Below are 26,377 nucleotides of genomic sequence, written 5' to 3'. Positions count from 1 at the left end.
TGGTCTGCAGGGAGCCTCAGGGTGCTGCTCCAGCTGTAGAGGCCGTCCTTCCCCAGCACCACGGGGCTCCTGCTCTCCTCCCAGCTGCTGCTGCTGCTGCCGTCCACCTTCCAGACCAGACTCCAGTCTGAGGGGAAGCCCTTGTTGGCCAGGCACATGAGCGTGGCCTTCCCCTGCTGCTGCAGCTCCTCACTGGAGGGGGGCAGCACCGTCAGGGTGGGACGGGTATCACCTAGGAGACACAGACCATAAACTGTCAGTGCAACAGCAGCCACTTGGACACCTTTACTGTGTGAGAGCTGGTTTTGTCCTTTAAGGAGTTTCTGTCAGATGTTTTTCTGCTCCACCAGTCACTCACTCACACATTGTTTCACTTCCCTTTAAGAAGCCTCTCATGCACATCAGCACAGAGACAATCATCATACAGTTTGACCTGAAACATATCAAACTACTCTAGAAATACATGAAGCTCATTTAAGAGCAATCATACATTTTTCGTGAGTTTCATTTTCAAGTGCAACACAAACATTTATCAAATAATCTGACAACGATCAAATGTTCCTCGAGTGGAAAATACTCCACATTGAGCAAACTCTTAAAATTATTTAAATGAACAATGGAAATAGTGAATCACATGTTTCAAAAGGATTTCAAAAACTAGTACTACTACTACGAAACAATAAATTAAATATACAATGTATTAAAAAACAAATGATGTTTGACCATTTCTACAGTTCAGCTTAAATTCAATCATGGCAGGCATGCGATAAGAAAGGCCCTACGTTTAACTCTACGATTAAGAAGGAGAAATAAAAACACAAATATGAAAAATATAGTTAATAAAATAAAAGATTTTCTTTGCTAAAAACTAAAAAAAGAAAAAAATCTTTTTAGTATTTTTGCAGAAACTTACTTCCAACATCCAGTCTGGTTCCTCCACCAAAAGTCCACCACAGTGATACAAAGTCATTGAGCCGTCGTACAAAAACCTCTCACTGTGGAGACACGGCTCTCTGACTCTGTCACACTGAACTACTCTTATCTACAAGATTTTATCATGAAACTTTAACATAAATGTTTTGTATCTGTTTCTTTATCGTTTATCCTCTTTATGTTGCAACATTTGAAGTCATAAGATTTTTAAAAAAAAGAATAAATATTTTTCTGATCCTAAAATTGAAATGTGTCACTTTTCAAAAAATCCCGAAAAGCCAAGTATGTGCTTTTCTTTGCCATTTTAGGATTTAACAAATTAAATTAAATCAAATTTCATGAAGAAATATTCACTTACTTCCAATATCCAGTCTGGTTCCTCCACCGAACGTGAGCCACAGTGATACAAAGTCATTGAGCCGTCGTACAAAAACCTCTCACTGTGGAGACACGGCTCTCTGACTCTGAAACAAACAAACTCACCATAATTAGTCTGTTTGTAACGTTTTGGCAGCTGATGTGAGAAATAACAACAACACAGTATAAAAAGGACAATATGTATCGTCAATTTTTAATATTTGTTCATTTTAAGAAAAATCAACATTTTCAAAAATGTCTTAAGACATGAAAAAGTATTAAAGAAGCTCAAGCAAATAAAACCTAAACATCATTTTACAAAGCACTTCCTGATCAATATACTCATCAACTGATTGATCCATTGATAATCAGCATGATGAGATTGATCCCAGTCCCTGTTGGAGTCAGTCAGAGCATTTCCATAGAGAGCCACTTTGCATCAGCAGCACCATGCTCCAGTGCTCTGGGAGAGTTTATAGTCCTGAGAGTTGAAGACTGGATGACTGACAGCTGTCCTTCATGACAACACAAGACACAGAAATCCTCCTCATCAAAAACATGACTTTGGTCTCCGTCCTCATCTGGACTCTCCTCTGCTGCTGCTTCACAGGTAAAGTCCAGAGAATCCAACTCCTCTATCAACATCTGTCCCTCTGAAATGAAGCCCACAAAACCATGACTCTGTTTTATCTTTCTGTCTCTGTGTCCTCAGAGTCCAGAGGTCAGGTCACACTGACTCAGCCTGGAGCAGTGAGATCTGCTGTAGGAGGCTCAGTCACCATCAACTGTAGAACCAGCCAGGATGTTCATGTTAACAGCAACGGGCACTATTTACACTGGTACCAACAGAGAGATGGAGAAAAACCTAAACTCCTCATTTATATTACTTCCACTCGAGCATCAGGGATTCCAGGTCGTTTTACAGGCAGTGGATCAAACTCTGACTTCACTCTGAGCATCAGTGGAGTCCAGGCTGAAGATGCAGCAGTTTACTACTGTAAGAGTTTACACATCAGTCCATGGACGTTCACACAGTGAAAAAGCGTCGTACAAAAACCTCCCTCAGTCAAACAGAACAGAAACTAAGCTGACTACTGCAGCTGGAAGATACTGCAGAGACTGATACAGTTCACTGAGTACACACATACACACACACACACACACACACACACACACACACACACACACACACACACACACACACACACACACACACACACACACACAAACACAGACACAAACACAGTTCCAGTGGAAAAGCCCAATCAGACCATTAATATCACAACTACATCAAGCACAGTCAGCTCCACTGACGTCCATACATCCATCTGATTCAATATTAAGGAAACATCAATGTCCACAGACTGGAACCCCAGGAGTAAATTTCTTTATAGGTGATGAACATTAAGCAAGTGAGAAAAAAAATTACCAGACAGGTGAACACTGTGAGACAAAATAAGAAGAACATGTGCTGTTAATGTATAAGTCAACAGTATCAGTGGCTGCACTTTAAAATTTCTTATATGAAACCATATCCAGAGTTTTAATCAGTGAGGATGATTGAGTTGAGTGAATTGTTCCAGCAGTGAGGAGGACACAGCATGATGTGATGAGGACAGCTCCAGTTGAGTGACTCTGTGTGTTTGCATATGTGTCCTTCCTCTCTGCTCCCAGCCGTTAAGAGGCCAGTGTTGATCAGTGTGTGTCCAGGCCTTTCACAGCCACTGACACCACAGCAGCTCAATGATGATGTCTGTGACTCTACTGCTGGCCACCCTGGGGCTCCTTGTTCAGGGTGAGACTCTCTGCTGAAAACTTTGCTTCAGGATGGAACCAGGTTCACCACAATGATGTTCTGCTATGATGGAGAAACACTGAAACCAGCAGCATTGACCTTCTTCCATCTATTCTCCATGTTAAAGAAATGATCCTCTTCTGTTTCGATGTTGATCTTTCTCCAAGATGGATTTGTCTCAATAACTCTTCCCCTCTTGTTGATGTTTTTCAGGTTCATCAGGAGAAATCATCCTGACTCAGACTCCTGGAGCTCAGTCTGTTGTTCTAGGTCAGACTGTTTCTCTCAGATGTAAAGCCAGTTCAAGTGTTAGAAATGACCTTCACTGGTACCTTCAGAAACCTGGAGAAGCTCCTAAACTCCTGATTCATGATGATACAACCCGTTACTCTGGAGTCCCAGAACGTTTCAGTGGAAGTAGATCTAGTGACACTGACTACACTCTGACCATCAGTGGAGTTCAGACTGAAGACGCAGGAGTTTATTACTGTCAGCACGATTACAGCTTCCCGTTCACACAGTGATACAACGTCGTACAAAAACCTCCCTCAGCTGCAGAGGAACTGATCTGAAACAACAGCTGCACTGAAACTATGGTTTGACTAGAAAGTTTTCCCTTAAAGAAATACTATATTTATTAAATATACTAATTATTAAAGGAATTCATTTATGTTTTTAAAACAGTATTCAAGAAGTAATTTTGTCAAAACAGTTCAATCAAATGGCCCCTTTTGAGTTAAGATTTGTTAGGATGCTAACAACAAGATATTGACAAAATATCCAAGACTGAAGAACTTCCAAATTGAACTCTAAATATCCATCAAATAAAATAATTTATATTTAGAAATGACGATACACTTACACTTTCAAATTTTTCTTCATGAAATATTGAAAAAGATAGCACAGTTGAATAATATGTGACCTGATCCAGCAAAATGAGTCGCAGTGACCCAAATTTCAAAATTGAGATTTTGGTATCAACAGAAAGAGGAGAAAATAAGCTTTAAAATGATACCCTAGTCAAAGTCATACATTGGATAGTTTTTAAGATATAGCGATTTTAATTATGGTCTTCCACTCACTGCTTTCGATTGAAAACCTGAGAAAATTGCGTTCAAACAATTTAGAACGTCTCTGGTTTAAAGCCTTCCGTGAATCTGGCGTCTGTTCAGTACCATGTGATTACACGTACCTTGTAGAGGCACCGTTCAATGACCCTCGGAAAGCAGAGTGTAGCTATTCAGATGCTGTTTACAGCTCGTCTCTATCATAAACGGTTCAGAAGATATTTCATGTTTTGTAAAACATCTGCAAGCGTTAGCATGCTACTACGTTCGGTTTAGCATCGATGCTACGCTTGGTTTAGCATCGCTGCTACCGCTCAGCTTAGCATCTGGTCCCGTACTACGTGATTACACATGGCTACCCTTGTTGTCATAAATGCACCGTTCAAGGACCCTCGCAAAGCGGAGAATCTCACGATTCAGATGCATTTTACAGCTCGTCTCAATCAGTTTCAGAAGTTATTTAGCCTAATGTTGTGCTCCTCTCTAGAGGGTTAAAAGTTGTTCTAAGTCAACTTTAATCGTCATTCACGTGCCTTTCCTCAATTATCTGGACTATGAAACTTTGGGAGATTGTTTTTGAATGTAATTTCTTTGAAATAAGCAAAAAAAATTTTTTTTGAATTTTTATTGATTTTCCATGTTATCAGCTGATTATCTAAAAATAGAACGTTGCGACTTCCGACTCATTTTGCCAGAGCGGGTCACATATGATGGTTCTGTTAAAAAGAGAAACAGCTGCAGAGTGAGTTAAGAATTAGTGGATATCACCCTATGCTGATGATACTTGACTTTAAGTTTGTGAATCCCCAAAGGATACAGAGACATTGCAAAATTCTGTCTGTCAAACACATAGTTGACTAGTCCTGTTTTCAAATCAAGGCTGCCAATGTATTAATTAAAAAATAATACAAGTTTAAGAAAAAACTTCTAGAAAAAAACATTTAGCCCACCTTTGTATCTCACAAATTCTTTGTTCAGTGGAGACATTGATCAAGTGTTTTTTCATGTCACTGACAAAGCATCATCATCTTATGATAGTATAAAAACCGACAGAATCAAAATTTATTTGATGAACAGATCTTTATTTTCTGGAAATAGTGAAATTACATGATAGAAAACTTTAAAACACATCAGAGAGAAAGACAGAACATGATAATGAAAGAATGGAGAGTGTTAGAGACAACAGAGTAAAACCAGTAGAGTCCCAGTGAGTCAGCTCAGGACTAAGGACACTGGTCTCTCCTCAGTGTCTCTGAGACCAGAGTCTGGGAGCCCTGGGTGGCCTCACAGGTCACAGAGCCCAGCTTCCTCCACTGGTCTGCAGGGAGCCTCAGGGTGCTGCTCCAGCTGTAGAGGCCGTCCTTCCCCAGCACCACGGGGCTCCTGCTCTCCTCCCAGCTGCTGCTGCTGCTGCCGTCCACCTTCCAGACCAGACTCCAGTCTGAGGGGAAGCCCTTGTTGGCCAGGCACATGAGCGTGGCCTTCCCCTGCTGCTGCAGCTCCTCACTGGAGGGGGGCAGCACCGTCAGGGTGGGACGGGTATCACCTAGGAGACACAGACCATAAACTGTCAATCCAACAGCAGCCACTTGGACACCTTTACTGTGTGAGAGCTGGTTTTGTCCTTTAAGGAGTTTCTGTCAGATGTTTTTCTGCTCCACCAGTCACTCACTCACACATTGTTTCACTTCCCTTTAAGAAGCCTCTCATGCACATCAGCACAGAGACAATCATCATACAGTTTGACCTGAAACATATCAAACTACACTAGAAATATATGAAGCTCATTTAAGAACAATCATACATTTTCCGTGAGTTTGATTTTCATGTGCAACACAAACAGATTCATCAAATAATCTGACAACGATCAAATGTTCCTCGAGTGGAAAATACTCCACATTGAGCAAACTCTTAAAATGATTTAAATGAACAATGGAAACAGTGAATCACAGGTTTCAAAAGGATTTCAAAAACTAGTACTATTACTACGAAACAATAAATTAAATATACGATATATTAAAAAACAAATGATGTTTGACCATTTCTGCAGTTCAACTTCAATTCAATCATGACAGGCATGCGACAAGAAAACTTCAGAAAAGAGGCTCTACGTTTAACTCCACGATTAAGAAGGAGAAATAAAAACACAAATATGAAAAATATAGTTTTTTGCAGAAACTTACTTCCAACATCCAGTCTGGTTCCTCCACCCAAAGTCCACCACAGTGATACAAAGTCATTGAGTCGTCGTACAAAAACCTCTCACTGTAGAGACACGGCTCTCTGACTCTGTCACACTGAACTACTCTTATCTACAAGATTTTATCATAAAACTTTAACAAAAATGTTTTGTATCTGTTTCTTTATCATCTATACTTTTTATGTTGCAAAATTTGAAGTCATCAGATTTTTTGTTTAAAAGAATAAACATTTTTGGATCCTAAAACTGAAATGTTTTCACTTTTCAAAAAATCACAAAAAGCCAAGTATGTACTTTTCTTTGCCATTTTAGGATTTCACAAATTATATTAAAGAAATATTCACTTACTTCCAATATCCAGTCTGGTTCCTCCACCGAACGTGTACCACAGTGATACAAAGTCATTGAGCCGTCGTACAAAAACCTCTCACTGTAGAGACACGGCTCTCTAACTCTGAAACAAACAAACTCACCATAATTAGTCTGTTTATAACGTTTTGGCAGCTGATGTGAGAAATGACAACAACACAGTATAAAAAGGAAAATACGTATACCGTAATCAATTTTTAATATTTGTTCATTTTAAGAAAAATCTACACTTTCAAAAATGTTTTAAGACATGAGACAATATTGTATAATCGGAATTAAAGAAGCTCAAGCAGATAAAACCTAAACAGCATTAAAAAAGCACTTCCTGATCAATATACTCATCAATTGACTGATCCATTGATAATCAGGATGATCAGATTGATCCCAGTTCCTGTTGGAGTCAGTCAGAGCATTTCCATAGAGAGCCACTTTGCATCAGCAGCACCATGCTCCAGTGCTCTGGGAGAGTTTATAGTCCTGAGAGTTGAAGACTGGATGACTGACAGCTGTCCTTCATGACAACACAAGACACAGAAATCCTCCTCATCAAAAACATGACTTTGGTCTCCGTCCTCATCTGGACTCTCCTCTGCTGCTGCTTCACAGGTAAAGTCCAGAGAATCCAACTCCTCTATCAACATCTGTCCCTCTGAAATGAAGCCCACAAAACCATGACTCTGTTTTATCTTTCTGTCTCTGTGTCCTCAGAGTCCAAAGAAATGGTCTCAGTGACTCAGCCTGGAGCAGTGAGATCTGCTGTAGGAGGCTCAGTCACCATCAACTGTAGAACTGGTCAGAATGTTTACAACAACAACCGTTTATCCTGGTACCAACAGAGAGATGGAGAAAAACCCAAACTCCTCATTAGATACACTTCCACTCGAGAATCGGGGATTCCAGATCGTTTTACAGGCAGTTCATTCTGAGCATCAGTGGAGTACAGGCTGAAGATGCAGCAGTTTACTACTGCCAGGGAGAATTTGATAGCAGCCGTTGGCAGCTGTTCACACAGTGAAAAAGCGTCGTACAAAAACCTCCCTCAGTGAAACTGAACAGAAACTGAACTGACTGCTGCAGCTGGAAGATACTGCAGAGACTGATACAGTTCACTGAGGACACACACACCTACATCTCATCCACTTCTTAGATATTTTCATTAAGCCATTTCTAACACTAAACATCTATCATTACTTAGTCCTATTTTTTCATGTCCATAAATCATTTTACTGCTAAAATCAGAAAAAAAACATGTTTGTTCACAGAGCAACACTGAAATCTATCTATCTATCTATCTATCTATCTATCTATCTATCTATCTATCTATCTATCTATCTATCTATCTATCTATCTATCTATCTATCTATCTATCTATCTATCTATCTATCTATCTATCTATCTATCTATCTATCTATCTATCAGCACTGATTTACAACTGCACTGACTAAGGAACACATGGGAATATTACAAGAATATTGATTGATGAAGCTCTACTGTGTCTGTGATAATCTTATTGAATCAATCAAATGCATTCAATACACAAACATAAAAAAGTAGTTAGCTATTCACAATTTTAACTTAGGCCTATGAGCAGATGTTTACTTATCAAGACACTGAGCCTACCAGCATAATGAAAAGAAAGGAAAAATACAAGTAAAATGCAATCACTTCACTTGGCTCATAGGGCATGTGCATTGATATAACAACACAATACGATATACAACATGTCATGTATAAGGGGGGAAAAACTTTCAGTGACACTACCACATCTACATGGAACATTTAATGACACAAACTCAACACAATTGTAAGACAATATTAAACAATTTCTCTGCTTATGGAGGTAAATGCTTTTCATGGTGGTTAGTTTGTCATTGAGTAATTTTTTTTGACAGTGCTCTCAACATCGTAGAAAATGAGTTTCAATGATTCTTCGAGACATAAACCTGAAATAATATTAATGGAAATTACAAATTTTGTATTATCTTTATTTCGTGTCCTTATTATCAAAAGAGAGAGAAAGGGAGGTGAACTAATAATCTACTGACATTTAAACTTTAATGGAAAGATGTGAAGTAAAAACTGTCATATTATATGCTGACGATACTCAACTATTTATTTATAATCTATAAAAAAAATCTGCATTCATAAGATTAGTTGAAATGATCAAAAGTGTTGTTTCTTTATAATTTCATTCACGCTGTGTTTCTAGCTGTTGAAGGAACATCCTATACTACTATACTATAAATATTTTAAGATACGAGAAAATACACTTGGAATAAAAGAAGCTTAAACAAATAAAACCTAAACAGCATTAAAAATAAGAATTAGCGCTTTTTGATCAAACGATTGATCCATTGATAATCAGCATGATGAGACTGATCCCAGTCCCTGTTGGAGTCAGTCAGAGCATTTCCATAGAGAGCCACTTTGCATCAGCAGCACCATGCTCCAGTGCTCTGGGAGAGTTTATAGTCCTGAGAGTTGAAGACTGGATGACTGACAGCTGTCCTTCATGACAACACAAGACACAGAAATAATCCTCATCAAAAACATGACTTTGGTCTCCGTCCTCATCTGGACTCTCCTCTGCTGCTGCTTCACAGGTAAAGTCCAGAGAATCCAACTCCTCTATCAACATCTGTCCCTCTGAAATGAAGCCCACAAAACCATGACTCTGTTTTATCTTTCTGTCTCTGTGTCCTCAGAGTCCAGAGGTCAGGTCACAGTGACTCAGCCTGGAGCAGTCAGCACTTCTGTAGGAGGCTCAGTCACCATCAACTGTAGAGTCAGTAAGGATGTTCATGTTGACGGCAACGGGCACCGTTTAGCCTGGTACCAACAGAGAGATGGAGAAAAACCTAAACACCTCATTTACTGGGCTTCTACTCGAGCATCAGGGATTCCAGATCATTTTACAGGCAGTGGATCAAACTCTGACTTCACTCTGAGCATCAGTGGAGTCCAGGCTGAAGATGCAGCAGTTTACTACTGTCAGAGTCTTCTCTATATCAACAGCAAGTGGGTGTTCACACAGTGAAAAAGCGTATTACAAAAACCTCCCTCAGTCAAAGTGAACAGAAACTGAACTGACTGCTGCAGCTGGAGACTGATACAGTTCACTGAGGACACACACACACACACACACACACACACACACACACACACACACACACACACACACACACACACACACTCCATTAACATCTTCAATGAATCATTCCCTATTCTGATGACATCATATTTTATTTTTTGAAAATGTGCACCTCCCCTTTTTCATTTGTTAAAGCAGAAGTAAGCAATATATTTGTGTTAATATAAGTCTTAAATATTTCTATCTTCCAACAGCAATCACTTACATAGAGTGTTTGGTCTGAAACACGGGTCTGTCAGTCACTCCGCTCTGCTCTGAGCCGAGGAGAAAACTTTTATCGTATCCTACAATTTTTATCCAATGAGGAGAGAGAACGGCATAAAGGGCTGTGTGTGCAGCCAAGGGACGCCGTGAATGTGGTGACGTAGGGACGAGGACTGTTATGGTGCGTTCAAGGAAACTCGTGTTTTTCCGACCTGTGAAGTCGTACCAGGTTGATCTGGTACGAGTTCACGGGTCGGAAGTTACGAGTGGCCGTTATAGTGACTTTCACAGGTAAAACAGGTCGGAAAAACACGAGTGGGTTGCCTGGAACGCTACAAAGTCGTAAGTTGTGACTTGAAGCTGTAATTTACGGTTTCAAAAGCCTGCCTGGAACGCAGCATTAGCCAAAACGACCGTATCGCTTACTTCTGCTTTAACCTGATTAGGCATTAAAACAAGTTCACTCGTCTCTTCCAACAACATTTAAACTTGAATTTAACAAATTCAAATATTCTGGAATTCAAATGTCACTCGACAAAACATTGAAACTCGAGTATGTTGTTTGCATGAGAGATCCTTCATATCTGACTTCATTAGCAGGAGACTTTGAAATTGTATTGCTCATGACATTAGAAATGAATTCCTCTGAAGAAAGACAAGGTCAAAACAGCTACTGTACTTTTATGGTAATTATTCAAAGTGAAGGGGAACAATAGGATTATCAACCCACATCTGAAGGATTAGAAGCCTTTCTCGTCCATCTCTGAACCTTCTGTGTTGTCTGAAAAATGTTAATCAAAATACTGACACCAGCTAATAACGATGTGTTGAGGACAGCTCCAGTTGAGTGACTCTGTGTGTTTGCATATGTGTCCTTCCTCTCTGCTCCCAGCCGTTAAGAGGCAAGGCCGTAGCTACCATTGAGGACACCGAGGTCATGACCTCGGTATTTTTTTCGGCCTAATGAATGGAAAAAAAAAAAAAAAAGTAAAGTATTAGGGGGGACAGATGGAAGGTGACTGAGTGACTCTCCTCTCTTGTCCAAACAATTCCGGTAGGCCTATAATGCTCTTGTTTATTGACGCCCTCACGTACGCTGGTGTTTGTTTACTGGTCGTGGGAAAAAAGGCGATTCATTCGGAAAAAGCGAGTGATACAGCGCGTCGCGGAGCCTGTGTGCATGGAGGAGAAGGCTACTGAGTGAGTCGGTTGGCTCTAGATAAACTGCTCTTTCCAACCAGTTGTTACACTGTAAAGGTTTCGTACATACGTGCACTTGAAGCGCTGTATTATTTCGGGACGGAACCTCATGTATGCGGAGAAAACAGCTGTTTAATAGCGTCAATTCAGCGCCGTTTACTGTCTGTGTCCTGCACTATGCACTAGTTGAGCTACAGTAAGTGGGGGAGAGCAGAGACCTCTTTCCTGCAGATACTATGCTGAGGGGGCATCTACTGCACTGTCCATTCTTCCATCAACATTATGTGAAAAGCACAGTGACATGATACATTTTATGTTTACAGACAGGGGCGTCACTAAGTTTTAAGGACAGGGGGGGCTTAGCCCCCAGGAGATGCACAAGATGTGAGCATATGTGGTGCACGAGCACAAATATTTCACAAACAAAGACTGTGAAATTTTTTCTAAAAAAATTTGGACAGATTTAACAAAGAGCATACGGTGTAAAGTTTAGGCAACCATTAGTTTTATTTCAGTCTTTTTTATTTATTTAAAGAAAGCTAAGACCTGTGAGATTACTACAGACATGTCTGGAGTAGGCTACAGTAGAAAATGTAAATTTTTCATCTCTGCCTAGTAAGAATACTAACAAAAATCACATTAGAGTAAAATCTACCTTTGAATCATGGGATATCAGGCAAATTAATAAGCAATGTGTAGGCTAACTGTGTAAAAGTAGATGCTAAAAAAAATGAACCTGAGCAATTTTGCAGCTGTTTTATTATCAGAGATACGTATGTCCAGGTGGAATTTGACCTTTGGAAAACTAATTATATTTCACTAATAGCCGGTGTCATAATATTCACTCCATCCAAATACAACTGTTTTTGGCTCATTTTGATTTCACCTAGACCTCTTCATATTTTCCCATTCAAAGAAGACCATACAACCGAAATGAAGTTTGACACCAATATTTTACATTTATTATACTACATAGCTAAACAACGTGAATAACCAATTATAACACAAACCAAAATTAGCTGCAACAAGGAGCAGTCAGATGTATGTTTGTGGTAACTATAAGGAAAAGCAAACAAACTTCCTGGGCCTGTTTCAAAGTGAGGAACACAGCTGACGCTCCAGAAGGAAGTCACCCAAAGATAGTAGGCTATAGCTATGGTAAAAAAAGAGTGCACACTTCACCCTAGAAACCTGTTCATCTTTATGTTAACAACCAGGACCATCACATTGCATTTCAGACTCTTTTTTTTTTTCGAGCTGAATTAAACTTTATAATATAATATTTTTGCTACTCTGTGGCTGCTACGAGTGTGAGGAGCTAGTCTACTGTTTGTAATAGATGGTGTGTTCTCATCAGAATTCAGGGAAGTTGGGTCTTCTCTGGATGATCACTAGTGATGATAATATCATAAAAATGGCATTAATCTAATATGATGTGTGTAGTTTTTATCTGTCAAAGTGCACCAGATTGAAGCCTTTTAATATAAAATTGCCCAAAATTTCTGACGCCACCCCCCCACGCACCACGACTATGACCTCGGTATTTCAAAAATTCTGGCTACGGCCCTGTTAAGAGGCCAGTGTTGATCAGTGTGTGTCCAGGCCTTTCACAGCCACTGACACCACAGCAGCTCAATGATGATGTCTGTGACTCTACTGCTGGCCACCCTGGGGCTCCTTGTTCAGGGTGAGACTCTCTGCTGAAAACTTTGCTTCAGGATGGAACCAGGTTCACCACAATGATGTTCTGCTATGATGGAGAAACACTGAAACCAGCAGCATTGACCTTCTTCCATCTATTCTCCATGTTCAAGAAATGATCCTCTTCTGTTTGGATGTTGATCTTTCTCCAAGATGGATTTGTCTCAATAACTCTTCTCCTCTTGTTGATGTTTTTCAGGTTCATCAGGAGAAATCATCCTGACTCAGACTCCTGGAGCTCAGTCTGTTGTTCCAGGTCAGACTGTTTCTCTCAGGTGTAAAGCCAGTGCATATGTCTATAATGACCTACAGTGGTACCTTCAGAAACCTGGAGAAACGACTAAACTCCTGATCTATAATGATGTAACCCGTTACTCTGGAGTCCCTGAACGTTTCAGTGGAAGTAAATCCAGCGACACTGACTTCACTCTGACCATCAGTGGAGTTCAGACTGAAGACGCAGGAGTTTATTACTGTCAACATGATGAATCCTTCCCGTTCACACAGTGATACAACGTCGTACAAAAACCTCCCTCAGCTGCAGAGGAACTGATCTGACTAAACAGCTCAACAGCTGCACTGAAACTAAAACGTGGTTTGACTTCAACATATTCTCATGTTGTAAAACAGATTTTCCTCAAATAAGTATTCTATTCACTAAATTTACAATTTCAGGTAATTTTTTATCAAACCAGTACTGTTTAATCAAATGGCTCCTTTTGAGTTGTTAACATTTCAATTCATATTTTAAGAAACACATAGATGTCAGTCAATATAATGCATTGTGAAGAAAAAGTCAAATAAACCTAAACTTACTTAATTTATTGCAAAAACAATGTTATAACAAAAGATTCATTTCAAATTGAACTCCAAATATCCATCAAATGAAGAATTTTTTTTTCCAGGTAGCATTACAGTTAAAATGTCTAATTTTCCCACATGAAATATTGAAGAAAAAAGCACAGTTGAACTACAGTATATCATCTGTCATAAAGAGAAACAAAGGAGAGCTCCAGAGTGAGTGCATACTCAGTGAATATCACTCTATGCTGATGATGCTTGACTTTATATCCCCAAAAGATACAGTGACATTACATTTCTGTTTGTCAAACAACACAGAAGTTGACTAGTCCAATTTGCCATTCAAGGCTACCAATTTATTAATAGAAAAATATTAAACTTTAAAAAAATGTTTTAATGTTTTGTGTATATAAATCAGTGGAGGGATTGATCAAGTGTTGTTTCATATCACTGACAAAGAATCATCATCTTATGACAAACCAAAGACTGAATCAAAATTTATTTGATGAACAGATCTTTATTTTCTGGAAATAGTGAAATTACATGATAGAAAACTGTCAAACACATCAGAGAGAAAGACAGAACATGATAATGAAAGAAAAAGAGAGTGTTAGAGACAACAGACTAAAACCAGTATCAGAGTCCCAGTGAGTCAGCTCAGGACTAAGGACACTGGTCTCTCCTCAGTGTCTCTGAGACCAGAGTCTGGGAGCCCTGGGTGGCCTCACAGGTCACAGAGCCCAGCTTCCTCCACTGGTCTGCAGGGAGCCTCAGGGTGCTGCTCCAGCTGTAGAGGCCGTCCTTCCCCAGCACCCCGGGGCTCCTGCTCTCCTCCCAGCTGCTGCTGCTGCTGCCGTCCACCTTCCAGACCAGACTCCAGTCTGAGGGGAAGCCCTTGTTGGCCAGGCACATGAGCGTGGCCTTCCCCTGCTGCTGCAGCTCCTCACTGGAGGGGGGCAGCACCGTCAGGGTGGGACGGGTATCACCTAGGAGACACAGACCATAAACTTTACTGTGTGAGAGCTGGTTTTGTCCTTTAAGGAGTTTCTGTCAGATGTTTTTCTGCTCCACCAGTCACTCACTCACACATTGTTTCACTTCCCTTCAAGAAGCCTCTCATGCACATCAGCACAGAGACAATCATCATACAGTTTGACCTGAAACATATCAAACTACACTAGAAATATATGAAGCTCATTTAAGAGCAATCATACATTTTCCGTAAGTTTGATTTTCATGTGCAACACAAACAGATTCATCAAATAATCTGACAATGATCAAATGTTCCTCGAGTGGAAAATACTCCACATTGAGCAAACTCTTAAAATGATTTAAATGAACAATGGAGACAGTGAATCACAGGTTTCAAAAATGATTTCAAAAACTAGTACTACTACTACTACGAAACAATATATTAAATATACAGTATATTTAAAAACAAATGATGTTTGACCATTTCTACAGTTCAACTTCAATTCAATCATGGCAGGCATGCGACAAGAAAGGCCCTACGTTTAACTCCACGATTAAGAAGGAGAAATAAAAACACAAATATGAAAAATATAGTTAATAAAATAAAAGATTTTATTTGCTAAAAACTAAAAAAAGAAAAAAATCTTTTTAGTATTTTTGCAGAAACTTACTTCCAACATCCAGTCTGGTTCCTCCACCAAAAGTCCACCACAGTGATACAAAGTCATTGAGCCGTCGTACAAAAACCTCTCACTGTAGAGACACGGCTCTCTGACTCTGTCACACTGAACTACTCTTATCTACAAGAATTTATCATGAAACTTTAACAAAAATGTTTTGTATCTGTTTCTTTATCATCTATAATTTTTATGTTGCAAAATTTGAAGTCATCAGATTTTTTGTTTAAAAGAATAAACATTTTTGGATCGTAAAACTGAAATGTTTTCACTTTTCAAAAAATCACAAAAAGCCAAGTATGTACTTTTCTTTGCCATTTTAGGATTTCACAAATTATATTAAAGAAATATTCACTTACTTCCAACATCCAGTCTGGTTCCTCCACCGAACGTGTACCACAGTGATACAAAGTCATTGAGCCGTCGTACAAAAACCTCTCACTGTGGAGACACGGCTCTCTGACTCTGAAACAAACAAACTCACCATGATTAGTCTGTTTATAACGTTTTGGCAGCTGATGTGAGAAATGACAACAACACAGTACAAAAAGGAAAATACGTATTGTCCATTTTTAATATTTGTTCATTTTAAGAAAAATCTACAATTTCAAAAATGTTTTAAGACATGAGAAAATACTGTACAATCTGAATTAAAGAAGCTCAAGCAGATAAAACCTAAACAGCATTAAAAAAGCACTTCCTGATCAATATACTAATCAATTGACTGAACCATTGATAATCAGGATGATCAGATTGATCCCAGTCCCTGTTGGAGTCAGTCAGAGCATTTCCATAGAGAGCCACTTTGCATCAGCAGCACCATGCTCCAGTGCTCTGGGAGAGTTTATAGTCCTGAGAGTTGAAGACTGGATGACTGACAGCTGTCCTTCATGACAACACAAGACACAGAAATCCTCCTCATCAAAAACATGACTTTGGTCTCCGTCCTCATCTGGACTCTCCTCTGCTGCTGCTTCACAGGTAAAGTCCAGAGAATCCAACTCCTCTATCAACATCTGTCCCTCTGAAATGAAGCCCACAAAACCATGACTCTGTTTTATCTTTCTGTCTCTGTGTCCTCAGAGTCTAGAGGTCAGGTCACAGTGACTCAGCCTGGAGTAGTGAGCTCTGCTGTAGGAGGCTCAGTCACCATCAACTGTAGAACTGGTCAGAATGTTTACAGCAACAACCGTTTAGCCTGGTACCAACAGAGAGATGGAGAAAAACCTAAACTCCTTATTTACTACGTTTCCACTCGAGCATCAGGGATTCCAGGTCGTTTTACAGGCAGTGGATCAAACTCTGACTTCACTCTGAGCATCAGTGGAGTCCAGGCTGAAGATGCAGCAGTTTACTACTGTCAGAGTCTTCACTACATCAACAGTCAGTATGTGTTCACACAGTGAAAAAGCGTCGTACAAAAACCTCCCTCAGTCAAAGTGAACAGAAACTGAACCGACTGCTGCAGCTGGAAGATACTGCAGAGACTGATACAGTTCACTGAGGACACACACACGCACACACACACACACACACACACACACACACACACACACACACACACACACACACACACACACACACACACACACACACACACCACACACACACACACACACACACACACACACACACACAGATAATTGTATACATTTTATAAGAGAAGATAAGTTAGATTATTGTCTCCTAGAGTGGAGAAATATGTCTTGGGCAATTAGGAGAGAAAGACACAGATACAGACAATAAATAAATACATATTTCCTGCCACAAGCAATGAAAAACATTTAGTCAAAGCACAAATACATAAAATGGGATGTCCCCTACTACATCACACACACCTCAGCTCACACTTACCTCATCCCCCAGCTGTCCCAACCACACTCACATTTACAAAAACACACTCACCTGCCCATCCATGAGATCCTTCCTCACTCAGACACCTCTACTCACACAGTAACATGCATAATATTGCCCAGTGATAATCCATAAATACCACACGATAACACTACTCTCTCTATCTCTGACTGATAGACCATAGTGTCTGTGTCCCTTGTTAAAAGACAGAAAACATATTAATATAATTATGTTTAGTGGTACCTGCATTCATTTGATATGAAACTATATGAAACTGATCTAGCAAAGGTTTTAGTATCTTTTCAGTGCGTCAGTATGAGACGGGACATGGTACATAAGGCATCTCCAGTACTACTCCAGTACATCCCTAGATGCAAATTGATAGGGATCAAAAAGATGTTGGACCTGTGTACCAATTTCTCCAAACATAATACGTTCAAAAGATTTCATGACGACTGACGTTGTTGCAACTGGTCTGTAGTCATTATTCTCTTGTGGGCATGGTGTCTTTGACATTGTGTTGTTACACTGTGTGTTACCAAATATACTTCAACACTGGTCTCCGACTTTATTAATTTCAGAATAAAGGTTCAGTAGACATCATCATGCATCATATTTCTATGATCTACATATTGTAGGGTTTGGGTGTGTGTGTGTGTCCTCAGTGAACTGTATCAGTCTCTGCAGTATCTTCCAGCTGCAGCAGTCGGTTCAGTTTCTGTTCACTTTGACTGAGGGAGGTTTTTGTACGACGCTTTTTCACTGTGTGAACACATACTGACTGTTGATGTAGTGTTCACTCTGACAGTAGTAAACTGCTGCATCTTCAGCCTGGACTCCACTGATGATCAGAGCGAAGTCAGAGTTTGATCCACTGCCTATAAAACGATCTGGAATCCCTGATGCTCGAGTGGTGGCAAGATAAATGAGGAGTTTAGGTTTTTCTCCATCTCTCTGTTGGTGCCAGGCTAAATAGTTGTAAACATTAACATTCTGACTGGTTTTACAGGTGATGGTGACTGAGCCTCCTACAGAAGTGCTGACTACTCCAGGCTGAGTCACTGTGACCTGACCTCTGGACTCTGAGGACACAGAGACAGAAAGATAAAACAGAGTCATGGTTTTGTGGGCTTCATTTCAGAGGGACAGATGTTGATAGAGGAGTTGGATTCTCTGGACTTTACCTGTGAAGCAGCAGCAGAGGAGAGTCCAGATGAGGACGGAGACCAAAGTCATGTTTTTGATGAGGAGGATTTCTGTGTCTTGTGTTGTCATGAAGGACAGCTGTCAGTCATCCAGTCTTCAACTCTCAGGACTATAAACTCTCCCAGAGCACTGGAGCATGGTGCTGCTGATGCAAAGTGGCTCTCTATGGAAATGCTCTGACTGACTCCAACAGGGACTGGGATCAATCTCATTGTGCTGATTATCAATGGATCAATCACATTAATGGAATAAATATTAGAAATCCTGAAAAACCCGGGTTAAAGCTTTCTGAAATGTCATATATTGTACTAATTTAAACACGAGCAGTCACAATATAACATGATGATACATTGAGGACAGCTCCAGTTGAGTGACTCTGTGTGTTTGCATATGTGTCCTTCCTCTCTGCTCCCAGCCGTTAAGAGGCCAGTGTTGATCAGTGTGTGTCCAGGCCTTTCACAGCCACTGACACCACAGCAGCTCAATGATGATGTCTGTGACTCTACTGCTGGCCACCCTGGGGCTCCTTGTTCAGGGTGAGACTCTCTGCTGAAAACTTTGCTTCAGGATGGAACCAGGTTCACCACAATGATGTTCTGCTATGATGGAGAAACACTGAAACCAGCAGCATTGACCTTCTTCCATCTATTCTCCATGTTAAAGAAATGATCCTCTTCTGTTTGGATGTTGATCTTTCTCCAAGATGGATTTGTCTCAATAACTCTTCTCCTCTTGTTGATGTTTTTCAGGTTCATCAGGAGAAATCATCCTGACTCAGACTCCTGGAGCTCAGTCTGTTGTTCTTGGTCAGACTGTTTCTATGAGATGTAAAACCAGTTCAAGTGTTAGTTATGACATCCACTGGTACCTTCAGAAATCTGGAGAAACTCCTGAACTCTTGATTTATAATGATGTATACCGTTACTCTAGAGTCCCTGAACGTTTCAGTGGAAGTAAATCTGGTGGAACTGACTTCACTCTGACCATCAGTGGAGTTCAGGCTGAAGACGCAGGAGTTTATTACTGTCAGCAGAGTGAGAGCACCCGTTCACACAGTGATACAACGTTGTACAAAAACCTCCCTCAGCTGCAGAGGAACTGATCTGACTAAACAGCTGCACTGAAACTAAAACACTTGGAGCTAAACTAAAACACTTTCCCTGATTGAAATACTTTTTTTAAGATTTGAGAGATCAGTGAAGAAAATAGTGAATCTTCAAAATCTACAGAGGAACTGATTTGATAGCTGCACAGAAATAACACGAGAGATTTGATTTTAACATATTATCATGTTTCAAAAGATTTTCCTCAATGAGAAATCTAGGTTCGCCATTTGTAAACCTAAATTTTACTATTTAGAAATTAAAATGAAGAAATTGTTACCAAAATTAAAAATGTCAGTTCAATATATCTTGACCATTACTGTCAATTTTGGAAAAAAAAAATACAATTGACTGAAGTCATGATTTGAAACTATGAACTAATTTCATTTGACACTAGTTAAAAAAAGTAACTGAGGCACATTTCACAAAGAAAATGAGAGAAATTCCAAAAGTCTCTGCACTGCATCTACTTGTAACACCAGCACAGAGAAGGTCAGAGGTCACACGTGAGAGACATAATGCACTTGCTTGATGTAAAAAAAAAAAAACTTATGTGATCAAAGGATTTTTTTTATTGCCATAACATATTGAAGCAAACAGCACTGTTTAAATGTATAACAGTCCGTTAAAAGAAGTTAGTGGATAACTTCTGACAGCAGATTTCTGTCTGACAAACGACAGAACAATAAGTTTAATAGTCCTCTAGGTAAAAAACAAACAAACACACAAAAAATGTATATAAAAATGTTTTATGATTATCCACTGGTCTTCTAAAAACCATAGACAGAATCAAAACTTATTTGATGAACAGATTTTTATTTTCTGGAAATTCTGGAAATACAACCATGGAAGAAAACTGTCAAACGCTTCAGAGAGAAAGTCAAAACATGAGAAAGACAAATAAAATAGAAACAAAGAAGAGAGACTTTATGAAACTTTACTCCCTCTTGTGGACAGCAGCAGAGGAGGTTTACTACTACTACTTTGTTCAGACTGGATGAAACTTCTCTTCAGTTTTTTCACTTCCCTCTTTCAGCCCAGTAACCATGGGAACAGTCAGGCATCACTGCTGATCCATGACAACAGACTGGTTTCAGTACAAAAGATTAAAAACTCAAAACTCCTCTTTTGTGTCAATGTTTAATCTCTAAAATATCAATTGAAAGTTGAAACAAGAAATGTCAAACATATGAAAAATGCCAGTTCTAAACTGATTCTGAAAAATGATCATCTGAAAAAGAGAAAATACTTTCCTCATTTATGATGAAATAAATAACATATTACAACTCATGAGATGAGATCCTATTCATCCAAATCTATCTTAATTAAACAGAACAGTGATGTAGATAATTTCGAAGATTTGGTGAAAAATGTGAGAATTGTTTTTGTTCCTGTGCTAATTTTAAAATGTGAAGTCATAAACATATTTTCTCAACATGCAATATTGTAACTAAACATCCCTGTCAAAATTTTAAAGTGAGAACAATTAGTTTTCCAGTTTGTCTGTGATGTGCTGAAAAATCGCTGAAGTTTCATTTAATCACAAATATCAACTAGAATTTTTCATAAATGTCCAACTGTTGTCATTTGAAACAATATGTATTTTAGGTATGAACATGGCAATATGTAGTTATAGTTAACATCAAATTCTTTCAGATATCAAAACAAATAATGGGAAAATGAGTATTAACAAATTCTAATAAATCCATTGATGATCAGCATGTTCAGATCCAAGTCCCTGTTGGAGTCAGTCAGAGCATTTCCATAGAGAGCCACTTTGCATCAGCAGCACCATGCTCCAGTGCTCTGGGAGAGTTTATAGTCCTGAGAGTTGAAGACTGGATGACTGACAGCTGTCCTTCATGACAACACAAGACACAGAAATCCTCCTCATCAAAAACATGACTTTGGTCTCCGTCCTCATCTGGACTCTCCTCTGCTGCTGCTTCACAGGTAAAGTCCAGAGAATCCAACTCCTCTATCAACATCTGTCCCTCTGAAATGAAGCCCACAAAACCATGACTCTGTTTTATCTTTCTGTCTCTGTGTCCTCAGAGTCCAGAGGTCAGGTCACAGTGACTCAGCCTGGAGCAGTGAGCTCTGCTGTAGGAGGCTCAGTCACCATCAGATGTAGAGTCAGTCCTGCTGTGAGCTATTTCCACTGGTACCAACAGAGAGATGGAGAAAAACTTAAACTCCTCATCAAATACACTTCCACTCGAGCATCCGGGATTCCAGATCGTTTTAGAGGCAGTGGATCACACTCTGACTTCACTCTGAGCATCAGTAGAGTCCAGGCTGAAGATGCAGCAGTTTACTACTGTCATAGTTATCATGAAATCAACAGTCAGAGTGTGTTCACACAGTGAAAAAGCGTCGTACAAAAACCTCCCTCAGTCAAAGTGAACAGAAACTGAACTGACTGCTGCAGCTGGAAGATACTGCAGAGACTGATACAGTTCACTGAGGACACACACACACACACACACACACACACACACACACACACACACACACACACACACAAGCCCAATCAGACCATTAAGATCACAACTACATCCAGCATAGTTGGCTCCACGAACACACACTTCCAATTCAGTATTCAGTATCAATGTCCACAGACTATGTTAAAGTCTCTGCACACTGAAACCTCACATCTGCAATGTCACAAGTGTTTTCTGTGGCAAAATCACTAGGACTGTCAAAAACACAATATATGTGAAATACAAACTGCACATGACACAGATAAAAGTGTTGTCAGATGATTAAACTGAACTTTTAACACAATCAGCTAATCAACAGTTTTAGGAGGAACTTTGGTATCGAATGTCTGAGAGTTTCTGATCAAAGATTTATTACTGGTAGAAAAATGAATCATAGCAACAATTAAAACATAAACTAGAGGAGACTAAAGATGGCGCCTTGTGGAACTCCGGGAGTAAATTTTATCATAGCAGATGAACATTAAGCAAGTGAGAAAAAAAAAATCATCAGTCAAGCGATGACGTAATAACACTGAAACAAGAGGAACATGTGCTGTTCATATGTTAATATACAGTACATGAGTCAACAGTATCAGTGGCTGCACTTTAAAATCAACATTCATAATTTAAACAGTCTTCAGAATGAGTGCAGACTTAGTGGATATCACTCGATGCAGATGATACTTGACTTTATATTTGTGTATCCCCAAAGGATACAGACACATATCAAGCTTCTGTCTTTCAAACAACACAGTAGTTGACTAGTCCTTTTTTGAAAGCAAGGCTACCAATGTATTAATTGAAAAATATTCAAAGTATGAGAAAAAAGATAATTAAAAAAAACAAAAAAACATTCACATTTGGATCCCACAAATGTTTTGTGTATATAAATCAGTTGATCCATTGATCAAGTGTTGTTTCATGACAGTGACAAAACATCATCATCTTATGATGTTAAAAAAACCAAAGATAGAATCAAAATTTAATTGATGAACAGATCTTTATTTTCTGGAAATAGTGAAATTACAAACATGACAGAAAACTGTCAAACACATCAGAGAGAAAGACAGAACATGGTAATGAAAGAAAAAGAGAGAGTGTTAGAGAGAACAGAGTAAAACCAGTAGTACAGTCCCAGTGAGTCAGCTCAGGACTGGGGACACTGGTCTCTCCTCAGTGTCTCTGAGACCAGAGTCTGGGAGCCCTGGGTGGCCTCACAGGTCACAGAGCCCAGCTTCCTCCACTGGTCTGCAGGGAGCCTCAGGGTGCTGCTCCAGCTGTAGAGGCCGTCCTTCCCCAGCACCACGGGGCTCCTGCTCTCCTCCCAGCTGCTGCTGCTGCTGCCGTCCACCTTCCAGACCAGACTCCAGTCTGAGGGGAAGCCCTTGTTGGCCAGGCACATGAGCGTGGCCTTCCCCTGCTGCTGCAGCTCCTCACTGGAGGGGGGCAGCACCGTCAGGGTGGGACGGGTATCACCTAGGAGACACAGACCATAAACTGACAATCCAACAGCAGCCACTTGGACACCTTTACTGTGTAAGAGCTGATTTTGTCCTTTAAGGAGTTTCTGTCAGATGTTTTTCTGCTCCACCAGTCACTCACTCACACATTGTTTCACTTCCCTTCAAGAAGCCTCTCATGCACATCAGCACAGAGACAATCATCATACAGTTTGACCTGAAACATATCAAACTACACTAGAAATACATGAAGCTTACATACATTTCATACATTTTTCGTGAGTTTGATTTTCAAGTGCAACACAAACATTTATCAAATAATCTGACAACGATCAAATGTTCCTCGAGTGGAAAATACTCCTCATTGAACAAACTCTTGAAAATGATTCAAATGAACAATGGAAACAGTGAATCACAGGTGTCAAAGGGATTTCAAAAACTAGTACTACTACTACTAAACAAAATATTGAATATACAATATATTAAAAAACAAATTATGTTTAACCATTTCTACAGTTCAACTTCAATTCAATCATGGCAGGCATGCGTCAAGAAAACCTCAGAAAAGAGGCCCTACATTTAACTCAATGATTAAGAAGGAGAAATAAAAACACAAATATGAAAAATATAGTTAATAAAATAAATATTTTATTCGCTAAAAACTAAAAAAAAAAATAGATATTTTTTCAGAAACTTACTTCCAAGCTCCAGTCTGGTTCCTCCACCAAAAGTCCACCACAGTGATACAAACTCATTGAGCCGTCGTACAAAAACCTCTCACTGTAGAGACACGGCTCTCTGACTCTGTCACACTGAACTACTCTTATCTACAAGATTTTATCATAAAACTTTAACGTAAATTTTTTGTATCTGTTTCTTTATCGTTTATCCTCTTTATGTTGCAAAATTTGGAACCATCAGATTTTTTTTTTAAAGAATTAATATTTTTGGTTCCTACTAAAAATAGCTTACACCTACAATTAAAGGTAACGAACCTACTGCTATGACTATAACAATTATGGCAATGGGCCAATTTGCCAAAATGTTGAACTATCCCTTTAACAAATTAAATGAAATAAAAGTTCATGAAGAAATATTTACTTACTTCCAATATCCAGTCTGGTTCCTCCACCGAACGTGTACCACAGTGATACAAACTCATTGAGTCGTCGTACAAAAACCTCTCACTGTGGAGACACGGCTCTCTGACTCTGAAACAAACAAACTCACCAGAATTAGTCTGTTTGTAACGTTTTGGCAGCTGATGTGAGAAATGACAACAACACAGTATAAAAAGGAAAATATGTATTGTCAATTCTCAATATTTGTTCATTTTAAGAAAAATCAACTTTTTCAAAAATGTTTTAAGACATGAGAAAATATAATCGGAATAAAAGAAGCTCAAGCAAATAAAACCTAAACAGCATTTAAAAAAAAGCACTTTCTGATCAATATACTCATGTGGGACCCATAAGTACAGTTGTTTATGAAACATGGGCACCCCCCATCTGCATTTATTATTTATTTTAATTATTATACTCACCATTATTGTATTTTATATTTCACCATTATTTTATTCACAGTAGTTGGTCTGAATGTGGATGAATGTAACTGGAAGAGTGTGTGTGTTAATGTGAGGCAGAGAATAGAGATTAGTGCAGGCACTGTGGGCAGCCAGGGGTCCAGGTAGGGGTCCTCAGGACCAGGAAGGCGTGTATGTGCCATAGTAAACAGAGCGCCGCAGTGAGCGACCACGTAACTTACCGTGTCTGTATTCCTGTGTTATCAGGTGAGCATGTTGGTGAATTATCAAGAACAGTATTACACCTCATATTTCCACAGTGATAAGAGTTACATTACAGAGACCAGCTGAGTAAATGGTGTGTGAATGTGAAAGTAGTATGTGTGAGAAAGTTACGGTTTAAGTTAAGTGTGTACATGTGATATAGTAAACAGAGCGCCGCAGTGAGCGACCACGTAACTTACCGTGTCTGTATTCCTGTGTTATCAGATATTAAAAGAAAGACACAAACTTCATGCACGCCTGGAGTGTACTTTGTCCAAGTGTGCAACAAATATGGAGGCACCGCTGGGATGATTAACGCCGCGTCGTGAGACGAGGAAGTGCGCTGGATTACCGGAGTGACGGCGGATGCGCGCAGCGTCGGGAGCACCGCCATGTCGGACACATTGGACCTGGAAGAGTTGGCAGAGACCCTGTCGGAGAAACTATGGCTTCTACAGTTGAACCAGCTCCAAAAGGTCTGTGTGGAAAATAAAATCCAGAGCGGGACGGTCGCAACAAGGCGAGCGTTAATCAGACTAATTACAGAATCTATGGACAGTGTGATTGATGATGAAGAGCAGGATGTTGCAGCACATCATCTAAGGACATTAATGAAACGAGTGGATCAGATGATAGGAAATAGTGAAAATACTGACGATGAAGAAAGTACAGAAAACACAGCACAAACCAGTCAGAAAACAGCTGAAGAAATGAGTTTAGCAGAAAAATACTCACAGCTCCAGCTCAGCAGCCAAGCCCTGCAAGATGAAGTGAGAAGGCTGAGTGAAAGACTGAATAGTGCATCTCCAAGTCAAGCTTCAGTGACACAAAATGTGATGCCTACAACTGTGAACCGGCTTCCAGAAGTGACCATAAGGAGGGATTTCAAGATCTGTGGTCAGATTGGGGAGAAGGGACAAAAGGACAAACTCTCATATACAAACCTGATGCATCAGATAGACAGAGGCCTGATGAGAGAACACAGTGAGGCTGAAGTCATGGAGGCCGTCATCAAGTCGATCAGTCCAGGTTTGAGTCTTCGCGACATGCTTGAGATA

The 26,377-nt window shown here is 39.6% G+C and overlaps 3 pseudogenes across 3 annotated transcripts in view; all 3 read right to left on the bottom strand.

Annotated features, from left to right (window-relative positions):
• The window catches only part of LOC146978156 (Ig kappa-b4 chain C region pseudogene), a 92,912-nt pseudogene that overhangs the window by 46,042 nt on the left and 20,493 nt on the right, over positions 1 to 26,377 (bottom strand). The gene's annotated exons all lie outside the window — the stretch shown is intronic.
• LOC146978160 (immunoglobulin kappa light chain pseudogene) lies at positions 14,381 to 18,692 on the bottom strand (annotated as a pseudogene). The gene is made up of 3 exons (XR_015037001.1): positions 18,466 to 18,692; positions 18,045 to 18,363; positions 14,381 to 14,790 (listed from the first exon to the last, which is right to left on the bottom strand). The product of XR_015037001.1 is annotated as an immunoglobulin kappa light chain pseudogene (transcript).
• Positions 23,060 to 25,713, bottom strand: LOC146978159 (Ig kappa-b4 chain C region pseudogene; annotated as a pseudogene). The gene is made up of 3 exons (XR_015037000.1): positions 25,672 to 25,713; positions 24,232 to 24,307; positions 23,060 to 23,549 (listed from the first exon to the last, which is right to left on the bottom strand). The product of XR_015037000.1 is annotated as an Ig kappa-b4 chain C region pseudogene (transcript).

The sequence above is a fragment of the Trachurus japonicus genome, chromosome 11, assembly GCF_045865225.1.
Source record: "Trachurus japonicus isolate A0001 chromosome 11, Traja_1.0".
Taxonomy (NCBI): Eukaryota; Metazoa; Chordata; class Actinopteri; order Carangiformes; family Carangidae; genus Trachurus; species Trachurus japonicus.
Note: the sequence above shows the minus strand (reverse complement) of the source record. Positions and strands in the feature narration are given on the sequence as shown.